The 11,229-nt window shown below is 34.8% G+C and overlaps 1 pseudogene; it reads right to left on the bottom strand.

Moving 5' to 3' along the window:
• Nucleotides 1–10,215: 10,215 nt before the first annotated feature.
• The window catches only part of LOC107845789, a 19,506-nt pseudogene continuing 18,492 nt past the window's right edge, over nt 10,216–11,229 (bottom strand).

Below are 11,229 nucleotides of genomic sequence, written 5' to 3'. Positions count from 1 at the left end.
AGACAATTCAATGTTACGGTGAAGAAAATAAAGTCGGATAATGCTCTAGAGTTGGGAAAGAGTTTGATTGCTACTAAATATTTTAAATCTCAAGGAAGTATACATCAAACATCTTGTGTAGCTATCCCTCAACAAAATGGAGTTGTTGAGAGAAATCATAGACATTTACTTGAAACATCAAGGGCTCTTTTATTTTAATCTCAGGTTCCCTTAAGATATTGAGAGAATGTTATAATACCCCGAGAATCCCAACTGATAGTAGAACCATGCTTCAAGCTCATGAGAAATAATTTTAGTATTTTGGTAGTTTTATGATCAAGTTTGATGTATATTAAGGCCTCAAATACGTCCTAGCTATTAGATGAATCAAAACATCTCTTACTGATTGAATTATTGAGAAGGATATTGTCATAGACAAATTCAAACGATCATATCTCCCATTCTAAAAATAATTTTTGAGTTCATTACCCATAAAAAGATAGATAATTAAATTATCTTTTCAACGATACCAATTTCGCTAAAATACGGTATTGAAGTAAAAAGTTATGGCCATTTACTGAGAGCTGTCTGAACTGCCCAAGAGCGACAGGCAAGCTGACGGACCGTCAAGTCAGCGATGGACCGTCGCTCTAGCCATCACAACAGAGGTAGTAAGGACATTTTTTGGCCCAAAAATAATGGTTGGAGTGATGGTCAGTCACCAGAGTGACGGTCAGTCACCAGAGTGACGGTCTGTCACCCAAACCATCAACCTTGTCTGAAACAATGCGGAAACGACGTTTTAAAGGGATTTTTGGGTCTTTTTCCACCCTTTTTAACCCCTAACTATATCAAATCAAAGAACATAAATCCTCATTCATACATAACATCAAAATTAGGATTTCTTTCAAGATCAAAACTCAAGAACAAGATTCAAACCCTTCTTCAAGAAAACTCAAGAATCAAAACGTCACCACTCAAGAAACTTCAAGAAAAGTTAACCTCCTTCAAGATTCAAGATTTTTGAGGTATGTTAGATGTTGTTTCATGGGTTCCTTCTACCCATGAAGCTCAAGAATCCTTTTTGAATTATAAAGATTGTGTATTTATGATTTCTGTGATTATGATTGAATTGAAGTTTCTGTCTATGTTATTGTTGGGTTATAATTCATGTTTCATATTACAAGTTGAAAGCTTTGATCCTAGTATGTGATGATTTTCAAGATATTCATGATAAACCCTTCAAATTATATATTAATTGATGTAGCCATGTTATTTAGATGTATTGTTTGGTGTATAACCAAAGCATGCTCACCATATGTTTGATTAAATGCCTATGTGAATGAAGTAGTGCCATTATAGCATGTTAATAATCCCCATTTGTGTACAAGTTAATGTATGCTAAGTGTTTGTTGAAAGGTTTTGTTGAATGAATTATGAGACATTAGTATGCATGCCTATACATCTACAAGTTTATGACTTTCAAATACTTGAAGAGATGCTCATTGATTGTATTGTGAATGATAGACGATTGCCATGTTGTTCAAAAATTATTATGCTTTACTTTTATGTTATCGAGTCCTGGGGGTATTTAATACCCAACAATTTAGCTGATTGTCTAAAGTCGGTGTCAATTTTCAAGATACTCTTAATCAAGCCTCGATCAGTAAAACTCAGTCAGTCACAGGACTTACAAAGACTCAGTAATCTCAGTATCAGTCTATTCCAGTTTAGTATGTGGTTCAGACCTCAATAGTATTCAAGTAATCAATTCAGAACTCAGTAGCATCATCTAGTTAACAAAATTTAGTAGTATTCAGTTAGTCAACGAAATCCAATGAACTCAGTTAGATTAGCCAAGTAACATATAAGTAATAGATTTATCTCAGTCTAGTACAGTATAAGAATCAGTTCAGTGTCTTTAGTTAGGAGTAGGATTCAGCACTGAGCGAGGGCAGGGATGACAGCTTCCCCGTTAGTCAGGCAGAGTCGTTAGTAGCAGTACCTATACTCCAGAACTGCATAGCTAACATAGGATGAGGAGTCACCTATTAGATTAAGGTTTGACTAGCCCCTGGGAGTCATCCATTAGATTATTCTTGACTTTCTGTTTAGGGTCACACGTTAGACAGGGTTGACCATAGAAGTGTCTTTACCCGTGGATGGTACTAACACCCTTCCAGCTGGGGTTATAAGTTGGACACCACTAGTTTAGATTTAGGGTATGTCGTTAGATGACTATCTCCCATAGTCTCAGTTTCAAATTCAGTCTCAGTAATAGAACTCAGTTCAGCTATACAGAAATCAGGGCTGTCAGATACAGTCAATCAGCTCAGTAAAGAACTTTGATAGTTCTAGAGATTCAGAGATCACCCGTTAGATAGGCTTGATCTCATATTCAATCAATCATTATCAGTATCAGCAGATCCAGAGATCACCCGCTAGATAGGCTTGATCTTAGATTCAGTTAATCAAGTGTCAGACATCATTAAACCTAGTTATTAGTAGTCCAGTTATTAGAACTCAATATTCAGTGTTACTATGATTTCAGCTATATTTTATGCATTCATGCATATATTCCTCATTTAGTTTACTCATGTTATTTAGTCAACTATAGTTCATGCATATGAGCCTTTACATTTAGCCTTACCTCATCTAGCATACCAGTACATTCTTACGTACTGATGCATACTTTTTTGCGCTATGGTGTTTTATACCATAGGTTCAGAAGCACGAGATCCAAAGCAGCCTTAGCAGTTTAGATTCAGTCAGTAGCAGTAGACTAAGCAGTGTGTCCTCATCATGTGAGGATGTTCTATTATTTTATTATATTTCTAGATTCAGTAATTTAGTAGACGGAGTTAGTTGGGAGATTGTCCCATCAAATCCTTATTCAGACAGTTTAGAGGCTTTCAGACTAGATGTTCAGACAGCTGCTTTAGTATTTTTTATACTTTATTTAGTTGTAATTTAGTTTTTAAACTTTATGGCAAGTTTTTGCCAGTTGTTTTCTATATTTTTACAGTATATTATGCAGTGCTCTATTACAGGTACCAGAAAAGGGTTAGCTTGTGGTCCTTCAAGATTTAAGCACCGTGTAGCATCCGAGGTTCAGAATTTGGGGAATTACAAATGCATTCTCACTGTCACATTCCTCATTAACAGGACGCCTTCAAGAGTTCTTCATGGAAAAACTCCCCATAATATATTATTTTTTAGGCACCTAATTATAGTTATTTGAAATGTTTTGAATGCCTATGCTATGCTAACACTTTTCACATCGAAGAGGGAAGTTTGAACTAAGGGCATAAGCTTGTGTATTTCTTGGTTATCCCATTGATTAAAAGGGTTTTAAGATCCTAGAATTAAACACACAGAAGGTAATAGTTACCAGAGATGTCTAGTTCTATGAGAATATTTTTCCTTTTACAAAGAATTCTTTGTCATTTCCACCTATTTTTTATACCATACTATAAAGTTGTGTCTTTCAATGATGACACACTTTTTTCCAGCACAAATCCTATAAACAATACTTTACCAGTTTCAGGCACATTACTAGCTTCAGATTCTTCACAAACACTCTCAACTTCACCACCTGAGGTTCCAGTTACAACCAGTACACCAGTCCCTAGAAGATCAGACAGATCTAATAAGGGTGTTCTCCCAGTACACTTAGAAGGCTATTTCTGTAATAACATATTTCATAGCCGAATCATTGAACCCACTAATTATCACCAGGCTTCTACACATTTATGTTGTTGCAATGCTATGAATGATGAATTAACAGTTTTGCAATCTAATCAGACCTGGGATGTGGTGCCCCTTCCACCTAAAAGGAAGGACACACCTTGCAAATGGGTTTACAAGGTAAAACATCATGCAGATGGATCAGTTTAAAGACTAAAGGCTAGTCTAGTGATAAGAGGGGACATCCAAAAGGAAGGAATAGATTTTAATGAAACCTTCCCCCCCCCCCTCCCCGCCCCCTGTAGTCAAAATAATTAAAATCAGATGTCTTTTGTCTGTGGCTGCTAAAAAGCATTGGACTATTTCTAAATTTGATGTTAACACTGCCTTCTTGTAAGGAGATTTGTAAGAAGAGGTGTATATTAGGTTTCCACCTGGTTTGTCTCCTACTGATCCTAACTTAGTATGCAATCTTAACAAATCCCTTTATGGTTTGAGACAATCTTCTAGGCAATGGTATGCCAAGCTTGCAGGTGCTCTTAATTTCACAGGCTACAATGTTTCTCTCAATGACTATTCTCTACTTTTTAAAAAGACTAGTTCTTGATATCTAGTATGGTTATGTACGTTGATGATAACCTTATTACTGGAAGTGATACTAATGAGATTGAATGACTGAAGCAGTTTCTTCATTCTGAATTCAAAATAAAAGACCTAGGCCTTTTACATTGGTTTCTAGGAATGGAAATCTTGAGAGAAGATCATGGAATTATCATCACTCAAAAGAAATATAACTTTGATTTACTTCAGGAGTTTGACATCCTTCTTGTAAATTATCTAAATCATCAGGAAATCCTATGATCTATCTATTTACAGGCATCTAATTGGAAAGTTAAATTATTTAACTCACACCAGACCGGATTTGTATTATGCAGTATTGACATTAAGTCAATATAGGAAAAATCTCCGTGACATATATTTTACAACAGCTCTAAGAGTATTGCGTTACTTGAAAGGAAATCCTTATAGAGGTATTCTCCTAATTGCATCTCCATCTTTCTCTCTCAATGCATTTTGTGATGCGGATTGGGCATCTTACCAAGATTCTCGCCAATCAATCAGTGAATTTTTCATCTGTATGGGGGTTCTCCCATTTCTTGGAAATCCAAGAAACAAGCATCTGTCTCCCTTTCATCCGTTGAGGGGAAGTATCGATCAATGTGGCAATTAGTGGAAGAACTCACTTGGTTGACTCGTTTGTTAATGGATCTTTCAATTCCACCGAAGTTTCCAATACCTGTAAGTTTCGAAAGTCAAGCGGTGATCCATATTGCTAGGAATCCCGTATTCCACAAACAAACAAAGCATGTGGAACTGGATTGTCATTTTGTTTGGCAACAATTTGTTTCAGGGCTCATTTCTCTTCATTATCTTCCTTCAAAAGATCAACTTGCTGATATATTCACAAAATCCCCTTCTGGCCCATCGCACCAACGTCTTCTTGCCAAATGGGACTCACTTTGATCCATGTTGAGAATAAAAGAGGAAGAGGATTGCCAACAACGATGGATTCTTCATTGAAGCTGTTAAAGTCAAAACATGTCAACAAGAATGCTTCAAAAGATGTTAGGCGGTATTTCCCAAATTTACACTCATGTGGAAAACATCATACCACTACAATATAGAGATCTAATCCTAGTCGTCCGATATTTAAGAGACTCAAGACATTTCATCTCAGCATCCAAGTAGGATTCCTTTCCAGAAGCATAAAAAGGAATAAAATTAGTTATTACTACATGTATAGAGCCAATAGGATTTAGATAAGTGTATATATTCATACATTACTTTTTATTTCATATACTTGATAAATACACTGATTATGCAGAAATAATACATTGAGAAAATTTTCCAAATTATTGTTCTAAGGTTTTCTACAGGCATGAATACAAATAAGTTGAGCCAATTGGTTTGTTAATCATACAAATAGCATTTTTAAATTTTAACTAAATATTACCTAACTTCTTAATTTGTGTATGGTATATAATTCCTATTGTATATCTTACATATGGTGGAAAATTAGATAAAACAAACAGAAGTTAAGTGATCCACTCTCAACACTTGAAAACAAATCCTATTGTGAACAAATAATTGAATATAATTCAACAATAAAAATTCAAATTTCATTTATCACTTTCAATTTTAGTAATTCATAAAATAATTTTTTTTATTTAACTAAATATTATCTAACACTTTAATTTGTATATGATACATAATTCTCAGTATATATCTCCAATATATGATAAATAAGATTTAAAAATAAAAATTTATTGTTCCACTTTCAAAAAGTGAAAACAAATCCTATGTTCATAAATAATCTATTATAATTCGTCCATAAAAATAACAATTTCATATATCAATTTCAATTTTAGTGGTCCATTCTATGAAAAATAAGTTAAACATGTTAGTATTATTGGGCAAGAACCCATAGAGAATTATTTCCATTTCAAATTCAACATAGCCACATTTTTCTAGCCATATCTCTAGATTTCACCAATGACATCTCACTTCTGATCTTTCATTATTTACAATCTTGGTTCTTTGACATTATAATATCCTTGTGCCATGGTCAATTATTTTAATGCTTTTTCAAAAATTAGTTGAGATAATTTTATACATTCCCGCAATTAAAATTGTTCCAAAATTTTCTTGGGTACGTTTAGACAGTGTTTATGTACGAAGTACACGTGGCATTGAGAAATTTACATGGAAATCTACTTTTGTAATTTCATCTAATTTTTCGAAATGACTTTGTTATATCATATGTTATAGTCATGACACATTTGGTTCATTTTTGCCACTAACTACTGACAAAGCCTATTACTACCAGTACCAGATCTTGCCGCATAGTCCATTCATTACTAACCCTTACCCATTTTTATGAGTGGCATATGCGAGTTATTTCATTAATTTCAGCTCCATTTTTAAGTCTTTTCTGAATGACTTATAATACGTGATCTTTTGGAAAACAAAACCAACTTAAGTTTTTTTTTAGTTATCATTGATTAATGACACTCAACTGTTTAGAATAGTATTCGTATATAAACCTCCATCTTTTCTAATTTTGAGTAATAAACTTACAAGTTTAGCCAACAAACTTAATAAGGACAAGATTATCCCTTATAACAGTAATAATATTATTATTGTACAAAAAAGAACTATAATCTCTTATTTAATTGGTTTGCGAATCTAATCTTATATTATATCATTCATAATTTTCAGCCAAAACAACATACTCAATGTATTCCTTCAAAGTGGAGTCTGGGAGAGTAAATGTATCCAATACATACCACTATCTCGAATGATATAGAGAATCTGTTTTCGATAGAACCCGACTCTTGACACAAAACAGTAAAAAGACATAATAAACAAAAATAAAATGGAATAACACACCAATAGATAATAGCAGAAACTAGACACCCATAGATTAATACAAGACACTACGAATAGAAAATTACAAGACACACACATAGCATTTACGACTCCTACCTACTAGAAAAGACATATTCCCACCTACTAACTCTCTACCCTAATTCGCGACCTCCACACCTTTCTATTTAGGGTCATGTCCTTCTAAAGATATAATTGCTCCATGTCATGTCTAACAACCTCCCTCCAATATTTTTTTGGTTTACCTCTACCCCACCTAAAATCATCTATGGATAACCTCTCGTATTTCTGAACTGGATTATTCGTGCATCTCCTTATTACATGCCCAAACCATCTCAATTTCACTTCCCGTATCTTCTCCTCTATCATAGTTACTTCCACCTTCTCTCGAATAATATCATTTCTAAACCTATCTCTCCTAGTATGTCCACACATTCATTGTAACGTCCTCATCTCCTCCACCTCCAACCTTTGTATATGTGAGTTCTTGACTGGCTAACACTCCATTCCATATAGCATAGCTAGTCGGACTGCGTATCATTATGTAAAACTTGCCTTTAAGCTTAAGGGACACTTTCTTATAATCACACAAGACTCCAAAAGCAAGCCTCCATTTCAACCACCCTACATTAATACGGTGTGACATCCTTATCAATCTCTTCATTCCCTTGAATCATAGACCTGACATATTGAAACTATCTCCCTTTCGAATGGCTTGGGAATCTAGCTTCACTATCATGTCTGTTGCATGCATCAACTCACTAAACTTGCACTCTAAGTATTCTACCTTAGTCTTGCTCAACCTAAATCCTTTAGACTCTAGGTTTTATCTTCAAACCTCCAACTTATCAATAACACCTTCCCAAGTCTCATTAATTAGAACTACATCATTTGCATAAAGTATACACCAAGACACCTTTCCTTTAATATGCCGCGACAATATTATCAAGGCGAATGAAAATTGACTAAGAGTCGATCCATGGTGCAACGTTGTCAAAATAGGAAAGTGCTACGAATCTCTCCCCATTGTCCATATATGAGTCTTCACTCTATCATACATATCCTTAATCAACCTAGTATATTGATAGGAACACCTCCAAAGAACCTCCCTAAAACATTATCGTACGCCTTCTCTAGATTGATGAACACCACGTAAAGGTTATTATTCATCTTCTTATATTTTTCATTAATTTCCTCATGAAATAAATGGCCTTAGTAGTAGAGCGACCTGACTTGAATCTGAACTGATTTTGAAAATAGTCACGATCCTCCTCAATCTCAACTCTACGACCCTTTCCCAAACCTTCATAATGTGACTCAATAACTAGATACCTATATAGTTATTGCAACTCTAAATGTCATCCTTGCTTTCTTGTATAGTGGAATCATCATGCTCGATCTCCTATCTTCAGACATCTTCACCCTAAAAATGATGTTAAACAACCTAGTCAGAGAATATATACCTGTCCTGTCAGTGCTCTTCTAAAAATTCATGCGACTAACATGGATTGGGGCCCCATAGTTGGGGGTACTGGACCCATATAGCCTGTGGGTTGCTGGAGGTCGGTGTAAAGCTACATAATTCAGGATTAAATGGTCATGTCCTTGTGTTCCTTGTCCCCTATACCTTACTTTATGATTTTTGTGGAGGATGATATTGTGTTTTATGAATGATTTTAGTAAATTTATACTTTATCCCTTTTCATGGGTAATATGTCAATATTGACCCCGAATGCTACATCATTTTATAATGTAGATTCAAAGACTTTTTCTTGTGACCCTATGCAGAGTTAGGCTGTTCATTATCCTATTGAACAACTAGTGAGAAGTGGTAAGCCCTCCATCTTCTGGAAGGCCTTGTTACTTTTCGGTCTATTAATTTTTTCTATTTTTTTTTTCTTTTGGCATTGTTGGTCATGTCCCGACTTAGAGGATGTTGTTAGGATGTAGGCTTCATAGACAGTGTTGGATTGATGATTTTCTGATGTTGGTATTTAAATTATGGATCTCATTCTAATGGTTTACTGAATCCTTTATTTTATGGGCGGTTTCTGCAATTACTATGCTTATGATGTAAGTCTAAAGGGTCATGTCTGGGTGCTAGTCACAATTAGGTCCCTATTTTGGGTCGTTACACTACCCCTATGCATCCTACAAATAGCACCCTTGACCTTCTCAACTTTTATATGCCTATAGTACCCATGTTCACGACCCCTCTCTAAATATTCCAAGTACCCGAACTTAATGCCTTTTCCTTCCTCGATGTTCAAGCAGTTATAGAAATAAGACAGTCATCTCCTTCTAATGAGGTGTCCTCCGCCAATACCACATTACTTGGTCAAGGTCACGCGTCCTCTGCTCCCTAGCATTGGCAAGTCTAGACAACTTCTTATCCTCGCTTTTCTCCTCCAATTCAACATACAAGCTTTTGAAAGTTGTTGTTTTAGCTGCTATATAACTGCTAACTTAGCCTCTCCGACCTAACTTATATTACTCCCTATTCGTCCACTTCTCCTACTCATCCTTACCATCGGCCAGCTTTGCATACACTACCTTCTTAGTCTCTATCTTACTTTTCACTTCTCTATTCCACCATCAGTCACCCAAATCGACCACTCGAGGTATTCAACAACTCTCTAGCCGACCCCCTGATGCATCATTCATAATTTTCATGTGTTTTATATTCATGGCTCTTTCATGGAAAATTTTTGTTCGACTAATGACAAAGCCATCTTTGTCCAAGGGTTGTAATTTGAAATTACACTATTATAATTGTTGTATTGATAAAATTTGTGAATGCTTGGTAATTGGCTTCTATTTTGTATAGATTATTCTAAAAATATATGCTGTATTCGAAGGTCAGGTCAAGTCATTGTGTGTTACATGATCTAATACAATATTCTCATGAAGTTCCAGTTTTTTCGTTTTCAAAAGAGAAAGTAGGAAGCACTAGAGTTTTATTTAATACAACACAATAACACAAACTTAGTACATAACTTAGAAAAATACAACCACAAAACTATTTAGTACAAGTACATAGCATAGTGTCATAGACACACTTTTGTGGACCATAATTTTACTTTAATTTACTAGAACTTGTTCTTAAGCTTTCTCTAGAGCATTGCCCATGCAATAGTTCTCAGTGCAGTTTGTCATGCAACTTCCAAGCTTCTCATTATCTGCAAAATTAATAGAGAAAGAAAAATTACTAAACAATTTGTATAAGCAGACAGATACTTATATATATTGTCCATACGACAAAAAATTGAGACAGACTTGTATCTATTGTCCAAAAGTCTATAAATCCTCCATGATGTAGTGTTAAGGTCTGCGTACGCTTTGTTGTTTTTGGTACACAATCTGTATTATGTCAAAACAATTTCAACACAAGTTCAATATTAAATCAAGACACTTATGAAGTTTTTCAACACCTTCAACATAAGTTCAATATGAACTATCAAAGAAGTGTATTATTTTATTTTAAATAAAAAAGATGAAGCAGAATAAGCCAAGTCCTCCAAATTCATGGAGTATACTTAAGGAAATAATTTCCCTCAAGTATCCGAGGTTGTGGAATTTTCCTCCTAGGATAAAATGGTTTCACAACCAGAATGTAGTGGTACCTCAAACTTTCTAGTTTTCTACAAACTCACTCAATGGGAGATGATCACACGGAATTTTTAGAAGCAAGAGAAATATTTTTTCTATGCAGAAATTTTCATACTAAACCTGTGGAAAAAATGCAGGTTTATATAGCCATGAAATGCTTCTTCGGAAAAGAGGCAATGGTTCATTAGAAAGGTTTATCATTTTGGAATAGTCATGTCTGTCCATTCAGAAATAACATATTTTTTTTTGAACATTCACCCTTTTTTCAAAATAGTGTGTTTTTTCCTCAAAGGGTTGTGTCCCTCTATTTTCCATTTACACCAATCAAACCCAACAATCCCCCACATAAATGGGGAATGAGTATTCTTTGTAAAACTTTACGAAGAAGTATGCGATCATCAAGCAAAGACTGATTGCATCTGGATAAGTGGGTTTCCCTTTGAACTTTTCATAGTGAACATATATCGGATGCACTCGATTAATCGGTAGATTTGATATCGTTGAACC

The sequence above is a fragment of the Capsicum annuum genome, chromosome 10, assembly GCF_002878395.1.
Source record: "Capsicum annuum cultivar UCD-10X-F1 chromosome 10, UCD10Xv1.1, whole genome shotgun sequence".
NCBI classification, from domain to species: domain Eukaryota; kingdom Viridiplantae; phylum Streptophyta; class Magnoliopsida; order Solanales; family Solanaceae; genus Capsicum; species Capsicum annuum.
The sequence above is the reverse complement of the archived record's forward strand: the minus strand, read 5'-3'. Positions and strand labels throughout refer to the sequence as shown.